The sequence below is a fragment of the Bombina bombina genome, chromosome 9 (assembly GCF_027579735.1).
Source record: "Bombina bombina isolate aBomBom1 chromosome 9, aBomBom1.pri, whole genome shotgun sequence".
Classification (NCBI taxonomy): domain Eukaryota; kingdom Metazoa; phylum Chordata; class Amphibia; order Anura; family Bombinatoridae; genus Bombina; species Bombina bombina.
Genome location: NC_069507.1, coordinates 218377142 through 218391177, shown reverse-complemented (window position 1 = coordinate 218391177; position 14036 = coordinate 218377142).

The window sequence follows — 14036 nt, the reverse complement described above, 5'->3', positions numbered from 1 at the left end:
GACAACCTCTGCTGCATCATAGCTCTAGAAGCTCCCTCCTCCCGCCAGACCCCCATCCATCTCAAAAGTGTTTGCTGCCTATCTCCAAACCTACCCTTCCTCAACCACAAATATCCACCACTGCTGCCATACCTGCCAGTATGCTTTCCACGTGTTTTAAGCTAACGCTCCCCTCACTAACCAAGCTAAACCAGGAACGCCATGGACCACAGATCGTTCGGACACCGACCCCCGATTTCCTCAGCGTCTGGAGCAAGGGCACAAAATTGATCCCACTGTAAACGGGAAAGAGCGACCCCATTCTGCTCCCCCTCTACGTGCAAAGCCCTAAAAAAGACATTGTTCCGTATACACTACATAACAAACAACCTAAGTAAGTGAATCACTGGCGGAGAGCTTGCAGTCAGCCGGTTAAGTGCCATCATCACCCCCATATTGTCGGATCTAAATGTAACCCTCTTGTCAGCTAACTCTCTCGGCCACATCCTCAGAGCCACCCACAACGGAATGAGTTCCAAGAAAGTGACTGTCATATGTGCTACTATTTTGTTTATTTCCATTTAACAGATTTTCTTGTATATACCTTTAAGCTTTTGTGACACTCCCCTAACACCTTCTATAAATCCTTAATCAAACCTTACACCTTTGCTTGGTAATTCTAGCCTTTACAGAAAATATCCAGCCTTCTGTACTAACTGCTTGCGCAGATTTTTCACACCAGTCTTTGCTCAGCTGTTTGCAGTCTAACAGTTCCCTGCCTGATCAGCCGTCCTTGCGGTGACATCACACGCCAACTCAGAACCTGTCAGCCAGCTCCTACAGCCACGGCCGCATCTACTGTCTCTTGCTACCAGACTCTGTAACTCTGCACAACCTACTGGGACCTCCTAAAGTAAGTCCTTATCCACGACTGTTACAGACTACTCTGTGTACATTTTGAACTTTCTCCAGTGTCATAATTTGTGTGCTTGAAATGGATACCCAGTGTCTTAATCAGCTGAGTTTAACTACGATCTGTGAATTTACATCTTATCACACTACAGAGCATTTCTACAGAGGAATATTTACTTATATGTTTACTAGTTTCGAACTGTATTTAACCAGTCAATTATATGTCCAGATCAGTTGCTATATATCCTCTGCTCACCACTTATTCTGTCAACTTTCAGGTTTTAGCTTTTACATGCACTCAAATATGGCTACTCTGCAGCCTTAACATTCTATGTGTGTATGTATGCTTATACCTTATATTAACTGTTTGTATCCCTGAACGAACAGAGGATTCCTGTTTCCCAGTAAGTTTTCTTACTCTTTACCCCTCTGTTATCAGGGAAACGTTCAAACAAACTCCATATCCCTTGTTAACTTTCAAACTGGTTTATTTTATTCTGCAGCTGAGGTTTATACCCTTAAAGTTACATTACTCCTTTTTTCTAGGGAGTCAGCATTTGACAGTATTACCAAGCCTGTAAAGTAACATGGACCAGCAGATTTAATAAACATTGTCCAAGCACTTACACAAAGGGTTAAAACCCTAACACAAGGGCTAACAACTCTGCAACAAGAGAAATTATCCCTAAAGAATTACATTAATGAGAAAATTGAGTCTTTGAAACAAACTGATATACCCCCAGAGCCACATCCAAGTCCCCCAGAGAAGTTTTCTGGCGAATTTAGAGAATTCAAAAACAGCTACTGACCATACAAAAGTTCTCACAACTATTTCCTATCTAAGAGGGGAACCCCAAGTCTGGGCCAATTCCTATTTTGAGTCTAATGACCCAATATTGCATTCTATTAACAATTTTTTTAAAGCTATGGCACAGCTGTACGATGACCCATATAAACAACTTACAGCTGAGACAGCAATAAGGTCCCTAAAGCAAAATAAAAACAGTAGAAGAGTATATTACTGATTTCAAAAGGTGATCAAAAGATACATAGTGGAATGAACTTTATTTACGAAACCAGTTCCGTTTAGGCCTATCAGACTCACTTAAGGATGAATTAGCCAGGTTAGACCTACCTGACTCTCTAGAAGAATTCATTTATGTATTACCCGAGACAGGCGCATTAGGGAAAGGAGACTAGAGAAGCAACAAAAAGACTATCCCTTAAAGAAAACTATAGCTCCTATTACTCCTACTGCATACTCTAAACAAGTTACTAGACCCGCAAGTGAACCAATGGAAATTGGGTTCCTTAGAGGTCGGCTCTCCCGTCAAGAAAAATTGAGAAGACGTACAGGTAACCTGTGTATGTACTGTGCAGCTCCAGAACATTCTGTGAAAGATTGCCCCCTACTACATCAAAGGAAGGGTAAGCAAATTTTTACCTCAACATGTTTATCAACACAAGTAAATCACCTTTCTCATTGCACTCTCCCTATTCTTTTGCAGTTGGAGGAACATTGTATCAAAACCCAAGTGATAATTGACTCTGGTGCCAGCTTTAACTATATAGATTCTAAATTCACGTTTGCCAATAAAATACCACTGATTAAAAAGAAAACTCCAGTCCCACTTTGTTTTATTGATGGTAAAAACATTTCTACAGGTCCTATACTCTACCACACTATACCCCTCCGGGTTACTACAGACCAGTACCACACAGAGCTAGTCACATTTGATGTGATTCCTTCACCTTTTTATCCTATCATATTAGGCATCACTTGGCTTACCTTACATGACCCTACTATAACATGGTCAAATAAACAAGTACATTTTATTTCAGATTGTTTTAACAAAACTTGTTATTCACATTCACACTTACTACTTACCTCGACACCCAATATACCACCTGAATACAGTCATTTTTCTGATGCCTTTGATAAAAATGAATCTGAAAACCTTCCTCGTCACAGGAAATACGATTGTCCCATTGATCTATTACCCGGAGTTGATTTTCCCTATGGTCATGTATTTCCACTATCTGAACCTGAGCTAGAACACCTAAAGACCTATATAGAAGAAAACTTAAAGAAAGGTTTCATTCACCCCTCTACATCTCCTGCAGGTGCAAGAATATTCTTTGTGTGCAACAAAGATCATACTCTTAAACCAATTGTCGATTACCGGGAATTGAATAAACGCACCATCAAAAACAGGTATCCTCTACCTTTAATTCCCAAACTAATTGAAAGACTTAGGGGAACTGTATTTTTTACTAAATTGGACTTGAGGGGGCATATAACCTTGTACACATTAAATATGGACATGAATGGCTCACGGCATTTCGAATCCGTTATGGTTTATACAAATATACCGTGATGCCATTCAGGCTCTGTAACGCCCCAGCCACCTTTGAGTACCTGATTAATGACATGTTCAAAGACCTACTGGACTTATATTTGTTTATCTATTTAGATGACATACTGATTTATTCTAAAACATTAGACGACCATATAAAACATGTCAGTGTTGTTCTATCTAGGCTGCGTGAAAACTCTCTATATGTTAAATTGGAGAAATGTATATTCCATTGCTAAAGAAATTGCCTTTTTAGGATATACCATAACATCAAACGGTATTAACATGGAAGATGATAAAATTATTGCTATTAAAAACTGGCCCATTCCTAACACCAAAAAACAAGTCCAGAGGTTCATGGGTTTTGCTAATTTCTATAGGAAGTTTATAAAAAAAACTGTTAGGAATTATTGTTAGCGTAAGTAGCGCCATCTTGTTCTTGGGCGCCATTTTGTCTTTGGCATCCATCTTGTCTGAATAATCTTTATTATAAGTAGTTTATTCTCTAGTGAGAAATATATTTTTGTTATTATTCTCTGCAAAGCTAGTTAACCTTGTAGAAGTTCCTGGCAAGATGCCCGGAAGTCCGTTATCTAGGTAAAAGGCCCAAATGACCTTGCTGTAAGCTGAAATAGACGCACAGATGTACTTTCGTTGCTGTTATAAGAAATACTCCTCTTTCTCTCATATATTTTAATAAGCTTCTTTTGTTCATGAAATATGGTATGATATGACGTTGTCATAATGTGTCATCAAGTTAGCCCTGTATACTGTACTTGCTGTCTATAAGACATATTGTGTGTCTTTCAATAAACAGAACAGGTTTAGATCATTGCTGCGTGGTCTGAATTCTATTCTCATGGATGTCCTGAACAAATAATGTATTAATTTCTAGTTGGTACGGTGTGCCCGATGCCCAGTTCTGAACTGACACCCCCCTCCTGAAAACAACACCTAACAGTTTCTGGTGTCAGCTCGTGGGATTTACACTGGTTAAGTGGATGAGTGTTTTTTACTCTACTTTCCCTTTGTGAATCTGAACCTAAATTTAGTTGGTTTTATTTTTTGTAATAGGTGTTGGTAATATATGATAAAGGGTTAAAAGTGATTCCTGCAGTAAAGAAAGAAGCAGGGTTTGTGCGAAGGTTTGAGTCCTGTCGGCACTTGTGATAAATCCCTCTAGACAGGTTAATAGTCCTGTGCTAGTTTATGACAGGTATTGTAGCCCTGTCTGATTGAAGCGCGCAAGATAAAAAATTAGCATGCAGTTGACTGAGGTTATCAGTCCCCCGAGCAAGCTGGCATCGCTTTGTGATAAGTGGGTTTGAGTCCCACTTGTGTTGAAGTTGTCCATATCCATTCCTATAGTAGACTTTTTGTTACCTATCACTGTAAATAAAAATACTATTTGTTTGCTTGCTTGCTTTTATTGCTATAAAATTGTGCTGTGCTGTGCTTAGAAAATATTAAGTGGCTGTGTATTTTATCATTGCTGCTATTATTGTGTTGTGGAAATGGGGTCTGCTCATAGATAATAATGCACAGAGAAGATTACATATTTAATGTCTACAAAAGGGTTAACAGTTTCTGTTAAAGACAAACATTTCAGGCAGAGACATCCACTCGAGAAAGGGAGGGGGATCATAAAAAAAAACTGTCAGTAAGCACTGCTGTGTAGATTCAAAGAGAAAACTCTGTGTTAAAGAATGTTGAGGACAAGGAAGGGGGGCCACCAAGCAAACACACAGATCACATAGCGAACAAAAAAAAAAAAATGTTATAGCAGCTCCGTTTGTAAAACTCTTTCTCTCTTTGCAGTAATGGAAAGGAAATTTTGTATATTTTGATGTGTCATGTGTGATGTGTCTGTTATTACGTGTAAAAGAGTTGCTTAGATCAAAAATAACAAAATAAAAAAAAGAACAGAGGATGTTTTTATCCTGTTTGAAATGTGTTTTTCTCAATTTGTGGGGAAATGGCCATTCTCTGCAAATTCGGACACGTTCAAATACATTTTAAATTTGGTGGAAAGTTAATCTTATTGTATTTTTATATGTCTTTGGTATGTTATGAAATATATGTTTTCCTGAGAAGGAAGGAAAAAGGGAGAGAATTTCTGGTATGCGAGATGAGATGAGCTTGTGTGTGTGTATCGCTGTAAAAATGACCTTGCTGCATTTTTCTTTCTGTTTCTTAGCTAAGAAATCAGACGTTGTAAGGAGGTATTTTGTAGTGTTATTTTTATAACTGTATTTTAAAGTCAACAGCATGTTTTAAGTATGTGTGTTATTAATATAGCAGTTTTAGTTTTAAGTGATAATTGTTGTATGCAAATAAAAAAAACCTGTCCACCTGTTGCGGCATATAAATATATTGTTTTTGCAAGGGAACTAATTAAGGGATTTGTGAATGTGCGGATGATTGAGGACCTTTGGTCATGTTCGGGTAAATGAAAAAGATTAACTTTGTATTTGCAAGATCTGTGCACGGCGTTAGTGGAAAAGATAAAATATGGTTATAGGCTGTATATCATTAAATTTATCTAAAAGTATTTGGGTCCTTTCTGTTGTGAGTAAATTAATATGCAGGTCATGATACAGTAAAGCAGTAGAATTTGTGTGGTAAATAATACAAGCAGCCTAAATCATGGTTAGGGTATACATATGTAATTTACGTGATAAATGGTTAGTTCTTAAAGGGGCAGTACACTGTAACATAGTTTTGATATTAAGGTATTGTCAATGGCTTGTTATACAAGCTGAATAGTATTTATGAGTTTGTTTGTGTATATTAAGTAGCTAGTTTTATGCTTTCTAGACACAGTTATTGCAATGGGTTGAATTTCAGGTAATAAGTATATTTTATTGTGTTATATTTGTCTGTAAAACCGAAGCTTAGGGCTTAGACAGAGCAATGGAAAATTGTCATTTTATTATTTAAAGGATCAGTTCACTCATGTGAAAGGAGTTCATGAGCAGCAATAGCACTGTATTATCAGTTTGCAAAATATATTTTTTGAGACCTTTCTTTGTATTATTCTTTTTAAATCTGCCGTTTAGATAGCAGATATTTACACAGTGTAACTTAAAGGGCCACTAAACCCAAAATCTTTCTTTCATGATTCAGATAGAGAATAGAAATTTAAACAACATTACAATTTACTTCCATTATTTATTTTGCTTCATTTTTTAAATATCCTTAGTTGAAGAAAAAGCAATTCACATGGTGAGCCAATCACATGATGCTTCTATGTGCAGCAACCAATCAGCAGCTAGTGAGCATATCTAGATATGCTTTTCATCAAAGAATATCAAGAGAATAAAACAAATGAGATAATATAAGTAAATTAGAAAGATGTTTAAAATTGCATTCTCTTTCTAAATCATAAAAGAAAAAATGTGGGTGGCATGTCCCTTTAATTCTCTCTGTAATGCAAGCTGAACTGATAAGTTGTCTACAATCTTGGTGTTGCTATCTGTTAGACTAGCGGAGAAGAAAAAAAAAAGAGGAGAGAAAATATTTAAAGGGATACAGGCAAACTGATATAAAATCTGAGATTTTAAGGAAATATTTATAAAGAAGACAATGATGTTTTCTGTAAGCCTAACACTAGTATATTTAACTGTGTCAGCAGTTTCAATTAAAGATAATTTTTAATTTGGGTAACCCCTTTAACTAGCCTGCACCCCACTGTGAGTGTGGTTTTATACTGGTTATGCTTGCTTAGACTATTTAATGAACGTCAGTATAAATTTTTATTATAAGTAAGGCCAATGGATCATTGGGAACAATTTAAAGGGGAAATTGTATTATTATTCTTTAGTAGAAAGCTTATTTTTTTGTTATATACATTTGTTACATTTGGCTAGAGAGCTGCAGAATGGTGAATATCAAATTATAAACAAAGTTAAATCAAATAATTGCGTTGTTATTAAAATTTTGGTTATGTAAAAGTATAGACTGGATTCTAGAGCTTTTCACAAATTATTTGTGCCACACCTGATTTATTTAACAGTGGATTTGCATGGTGCATACGAGCAGGAGCTATATAGAACAGTGGCTGTACCATTGTTATCTAATCTTTCCCAAAATAGGATACTTATGTGTTTGTGTGTTCCTTTGTAAATTTATGGTTCGGGATTTTATTTGTAAATATGCAACTGGAGTTTATTGAGCATCTGCAGTGACTGCATCATTAGTATGATCTTATAGTATTGTGCATAGTAGAATTTGCAAACCAGGGTATAGATGGTTCTTTTAGGATTTTAATTATGTGTAGTGTTTTGCGAGTGCTGTGTTTCAGTGAATGTCAGTATATGTGTTGAATTTCCGGTTTATTGTGGTTGTTTAAAGTTTGTGTCGGCTGTTAATGTTTTGTTTTGTGGAATGGACAAGTGGTTTTAACTGTATTTGCAGGCTGAGATCATGCAGCTGTATCCAGAGATTAAAGACACTAACTGAATTATTTTTGAGTTTTCCATATTTAGGTAAAATCTTTACAGATAAAATTCCATAAGTGCACTCTTCAAAAGATTGAAGATTGAATGCAAGTAACCCTTTTAAAGAGAGCAAAAATGAAGATAAAAGACCTTTTGTCAAGCTTGTTTTAACCACCATACTGCAGTAAAAGTTGCTGAACTATCTTTGGATCCATTCTTTGCTTTGCATGCTGGTACCAGCCCCAGAACTGGACTCTGGGTAATCCATGACTGTTTCCTCTGATGTGTGTCATCAGGACATAAAGACTATCCTTCTCTGGACTGTGCCTTGCCGGTTGATATTGAGGACCTGTTATGCTGTTACAGGGTCAACCAATTAAATTAGGGGAGTATTGTTTTAACTCGTTTACTTATATTTCTTGTTTTTTATGCTCTTGTATTGGCGTTATTTTCTGTTGATCATATTAGTTATAAGAAGTCATATAGTTTTGTCTACAGAAAAGCATGCCTTATTGCTATTAGTGCACATTGTAGTTTATGTACTTAAACAAAGTAACCCTTTAGATAAGCGTCACTCTAAACCTTGCAGTATTGTAACCTATTTTATGGCCCACTGAGTATAAAAAATATGTTTGCACCTTTATAGTTTAAAGAAAATGCTGCAATATATCAGAATATATTATACTCTTCACCCTATAGAACGCAATGAGGATATGTCTCAGTTAGAAGTTTATATTAATTATACAGAGAAATATTTATTTAGGGAGTAGCATAATTATAGTTTATGAAAGCAAATGTATTTTTCCCTTTTATTAATTGGTATGGTATCTGCAATTTGAATTTGGTAAATCCAGATGTTTGTCAAAGAAAGGATTTATCTTACCATAAAGATGTGTTTACCTTTAAGAGATTTTGTAGTTTTAAATAATGTTATGATTGTATTCTTTCCTCATACAGGAGTGTGAGAGAATTTAGGTTGCATAAAATAATTAGTAAACTAGTAGTGTTTATATCAGATGAGATTGTTGACTATTAGGATTATAGTTGGAGAATTATAAACATTATAGATAGTAGCTGTGTAGAATAAAGCAACACTAGGTTCTTTTATTTTTAGTAATTCCAAGTAACCGTGTAAAGAGATTCATTTTTTTAAGAAAATATTTTTATTGACGGTTTTATTTTTTCATTTTTGCTACAGGGCAGGCCTTACCATAAGTTTTAGCATAGCCATTCAGCCTCTTGATGAAGTCTAGCAGTTTTCACTTGCTTAGTATTCATGAAGCATCATTTAAATTGTATAGAGAAGCTGTGAATTATTCTCTGTAAAAGAATGAATGAATTTAGTTTGTATTATATATCAACAATGTTTTTTTTTGTTTTAAATGACATAGGATGAGTTAAGCTAAAGGAATTGTGATGCTTACAAAAAACGATGAAAGAAGTTTTATTTGGACATAATTGTGATTGTATTGGGGTGTGTACTCATCTTGTGCTGTTTTTGTTTCCTTCTCAGACTCCTTCTGACTCGAGTGTCTGCTTGCTATGGGGATCCACTGGCTACCTTGTCTACCCCATGAACAAACCATCAGATTTCCAGCATCTCCCTGCGGAAGAACACTGGATAAGCACCCCTACTGCAAATGAACTGTATTAAAGCAAAGTGTCTGAGGAAGGTGGAGCACTCTAAGAGGACAAAGACTGTTCTTAAAGTGATCAGAGGCCACCTAGAGACATTTGTGCTGTTCCCATGTTATGCTTCACTGTGGAGAGTGTACAGAGCAAAGAACTGTTGGACATATTGGGGGGGGGGGTGCTAGCTATGCAGGTGGAGAAATAAAAGATGCAGCGTTGTTTGGGGGTAGATGGGGGGCGGTTGGGTCTTTGTGCAGATAGACCGGACGTTCTGGGGATGCTGGAAGGTAGACGGAAAGTATTGGAGAGGCCGCACCTATGTGCAGTGACAAATTGTGCCCTATTAGCCTATAAAATTATACCACGACATGTGAATATTTTGCTTCTGTCAGGGTGCCAGGAATCAGACTGAGACGAGAAGTGCAAAAATAACCACACATTTATTAATAGCAAAAAAACATAATTTATGCTTACCTGATAAATTCCTTTCTTCTGTTGTGTGATCAGTCCACGGGTCATCATTACTTCTGGGATATAACTCCTCCCCAACAGGAAATGCAAGAGGATTCACCCAGCAGAGCTGCATATAGCTCCTCCCCTCTACGTCACTCCCAGTCATTCGACCAAGAATCAACGAGAAAGGAGAAACCAAGGGTGAAGTGGTGACTGGAGTATAATTTAAAAGATATTTACCTGCCTTAAAACAGGGCGGGCCGTGGACTGATCACACAACAGAAGAAAGGAATTTATCAGGTAAGCATAAATTATGTTTTCTTCTGTTATGTGTGATCAGTCCACGGGTCATCATTACTTCTGGGATACCAATACCAAAGCAAAAGTACACGGATGACGGGAGGGATAGGCAGGCTCATTATACAGAAGGAACCACTGCCTGAAGAACCTTTCTCCCAAAAATAGCCTCCGAAGAAGCAAAAGTGTCAAATTTGTAAAATTTGGAAAAAGTATGAAGCGAAGACCAAGTTGCAGCCTTGCAAATCTGTTCAACAGAGGCCTCATTCTTAAAGGCCCAAGTGGAAGCCACAGCTCTAGTAGAATGAGCTGTAATTCTTTCAGGAGGCTGCTGTCCAGCAGTCTCATAGGCTAAACGAATTATGCTACGAAGCCAGAAGGAGAGAGAGGTAGCCGAAGCCTTATGACCTCTCCTCTGACCAGAGTACACGACAAACAGGGAAGACGTTTGTCGAAAATCCTTAGTTGCCTGCAAGTAGAACTTGAGGGCACGAACTACATCCAGATTGTGTAGAAGACGTTCCTTCTTTGAAGAAGGATTTGGACACAAGGATGGAACAACAATCTCTTGATTGATATTCCTGTTAGTGACTACCTTAGGTAAGAACCCAGGTTTAGTACGCAGAACTACCTTGTCTGAGTGAAAAATCAGATAAGGAGAATCACAATGTAAGGCTGATAACTCAGAGACTCTTCGAGCCGAGGAAATAGCCATTAAAAACAGAACTTTCCAAGATAACAATTTTATATCAATGGAATGAAGGGGTTCAAACGGAACACCCTGTAAAACGTTAAGAACTAAGTTTAAACTCCATGGCGGAGCAACAGTTTTAAACACAGGCTTGATCCTAGCTAAAGCCTGACAAAAGGCCTGGACGTCTGGATTTTCTGACAGACGCCTGTGTAACAAGATGGACAGAGCTGAGATCTGTCCCTTTAATGAGCTAGCCGATAAACCCTTTTCTAAACCTTCTTGTAGAAAGGACAATATCCTAGGAATCCTAACCTTACTCCAGGAGTAACCTTTGGATTCGCACCAGTATAGGTATTTACGCCATATCTTATGGTAAATCCTTCTGGTAACAGGCTTCCTAGCCTGTATCAGGGTATCAATAACCGACTCAGAAAAACCACGTTTTGATAAAATCAAGCGTTCAATTTCCAAGCAGTCAGCTTCAGAGAAGTTAGATTTTGATGTTTGAATGGACCCTGTATCAGAAGGTCCTGTCTTAGAGGTAGAGACCAAGGCGGACAGGATGACATGTCCACTAGATCTGCATACCAAGTCCTGCGTGGCCATGCAGGCGCTATTAGAATCACTGATGCTCTCTCCTGTTTGATTTTGGCAATCAATCGAGGAAGCAGCGGGAAGGGTGGAAACACATAAGCCATCCCGAAGTTCCAAGGTGCTGTCAAAGCATCTATCAGAACCGCTCCCGGATCCCTGGATCTGGACCCGTAGCGAAGAAGTTTGGCGTTCTGGCGAGACGCCATGAGATCTATCTCTGGTTTGCCCCAACGTCGAAGTATTTGGGCAAAGACCTCCGGATGAAGTTCCCACTCCCCCGGATGAAAAGTCTGGCGACTCAAGAAATCCGCCTCCCAGTTTTCCACTCCCGGGATGTGGATTGCTGACAGGTGGCAAGAGTGAGACTCTGCCCAGCGAATTATCTTTGATACTTCCATCATTGCTAGGGAGCTTCTTGTCCCTCCTTGATGGTTGATGTAAGCTACAGTCGTGATGTTGTCCGACTGAAACCTGATGAACCCCCGAGTTTTTAACTGGGGCCAAGCCAGAAGGGCATGGAGAACTGCTCTTAATTCCAGAATGTTTATTGGCAGGAGACTTTCCTCCTGATTCCATTGTCCCTGAGCCTTCAGAGAATTCCAGACAGCGCCCCAACCTAGTAGGCTGGCGTCTGTTGTTACAATTGTCCAGTCCGGCCTGCTGAATGGCATCCCCCTGGACAGATGTGGCCGAGAAAGCCACCATAGAAGAGAGTTTCTGGTCTCTTGATCCAGATTCAGAGTAGGGGACAAGTCTGAGTAATCCCCATTCCACTGACTCAGCATGCACAATTGCAGCGGTCTGAGATGTAGACGTGCAAAGGGTACTATGTCCATTGCTGCTACCATTAAGCCGATCACCTCCATGCATTGAACTACTGACGGGAGTTGAATGGAATGAAGGACACGGCATGCATTTAGAAGCTTTGTTAATCTGTCTTCTGTCAGATAAATCTTCATTTCTACAGAATCTATAAGAGTCCCCGAGAATGGAACTCTTGTGAGAGGAAAAAGAGAACTCTTCTTTTCGTTCACTTTCCATCCATGCGACCTTAGAAATGCCAGAACTAACTCTGTATGAGACTTGGCAGTTTGAAAGCTTGAAGCTTGTATCAGAATGTCGTCTAGGTACGGAGCTACCGAAATTCCTCGCGGTCTTAGTACCGCCAGAAGGGCACCCAGAACCTTTGTGAAGATTCTTGGAGCCGTAGCCAATCCGAATGGAAGAGCTACAAACTGGTAATGCCTGTCTAAGAAGGCAAACCTTAGATACCGGTAATGATCTTTGTGAATCGGTATGTGAAGGTAAGCATCCTTTAAATCCACTGTGGTCATGTACTGACCCTTTTGGATCATGGGTAAGATTGTCCGAATAGTTTCCATTTTGAACGATGGAACTCTTAGGAATTTGTTTAGGATCTTTAAATCCAAGATTGGCCTGAAAGTTCCCTCTTTTTTGGGAACCACAAACAGGTTTGAGTAAAACCCTTGTCCTTGTTCCGACCGCGGAACCGGATGGATCACTCCCATTAATAACAGATCTTGTACACAGCGTAGAAACGCTTCTTTCTTTATCTGGTTTGTTGACAACCTTGACAGATGAAATCTCCCTCTTGGGGGAGAGAATTTGAAGTCTAGAAGGTATCCCTGAGATATGATCTCTAGCGCCCAGGGATCCTGAACATCTCTTGCCCAAGCCTGGGCGAAGAGAGAGAGTCTGCCCCCCACTAGATCCGGTCCCGGATCGGGGGCCCTCGGTTCATGCTGTCTTTGGGGCAGCAGCAGGTTTCCTGGCCTGCTTGCCCTTGTTCCAGGACTGGTTAGGTTTCCAGCCTTGTCTGTAACGAGCAACAGCTCCTTCCTGTTTTGGTGCAGTGGAAGTTGATGCTGCTCCTGCTTTGAAATTCCGAAAGGGACGAAAATTAGACTGTCTAGCCTTAGCTTTGGCTTTGTCTTGAGGCAGGGCGTGGCCCTTACCTCCTGTAATGTCAGCGATAATTTCTTTCAAACCGGGCCCAAATAAAGTTTGCCCCTTGAAAGGTATATTAAGTAATTTGGACTTAGAAGTTACATCAGCTGACCAGGATTTTAGCCACAGCGCCCTACGTGCCTGAATGGCGAATCCTGAGTTCTTAGCCGTAAGTTTGGTTAAATGTACTACGGCCTCCGAAATGAATGAATTAGCTAGTTTAAGGACTCTAAGCCTGTCCGTAATGTCGTCCAGCGTAGCTGAACTAAGGTTCTCTTCCAGAGACTCAATCCAAAATGCTGCCGCAGCCGTAATCGGCGCGATGCATGCAAGGGGTTGCAATATAAAACCTTGTTGAACAAACATTTTCTTAAGGTAACCCTCTAATTTTTTATCCATTGGATCTGAAAAAGCACAGCTATCCTCCACCGGGATAGTGGTACGCTTAGCTAAAGTAGAAACTGCTCCCTCCACCTTAGGGACCGTTTGCCATAAGTCCCGTGTGGTGGCGTCTATTGGAAACATCTTTCTAAATATTGGAGGGGGTGAGAACGGCACACCGGGTCTATCCCACTCCTTAGTAACAATTTCAGTTAGTCTCTTAGGTATAGGAAAAACGTCAGTACTCGCCGGTACCGCAAAGTATTTATCCAACCTACACAATTTTTCTGGTATTGCAACAGTGTTACAATCATTAAGAGCCGCTAAAAC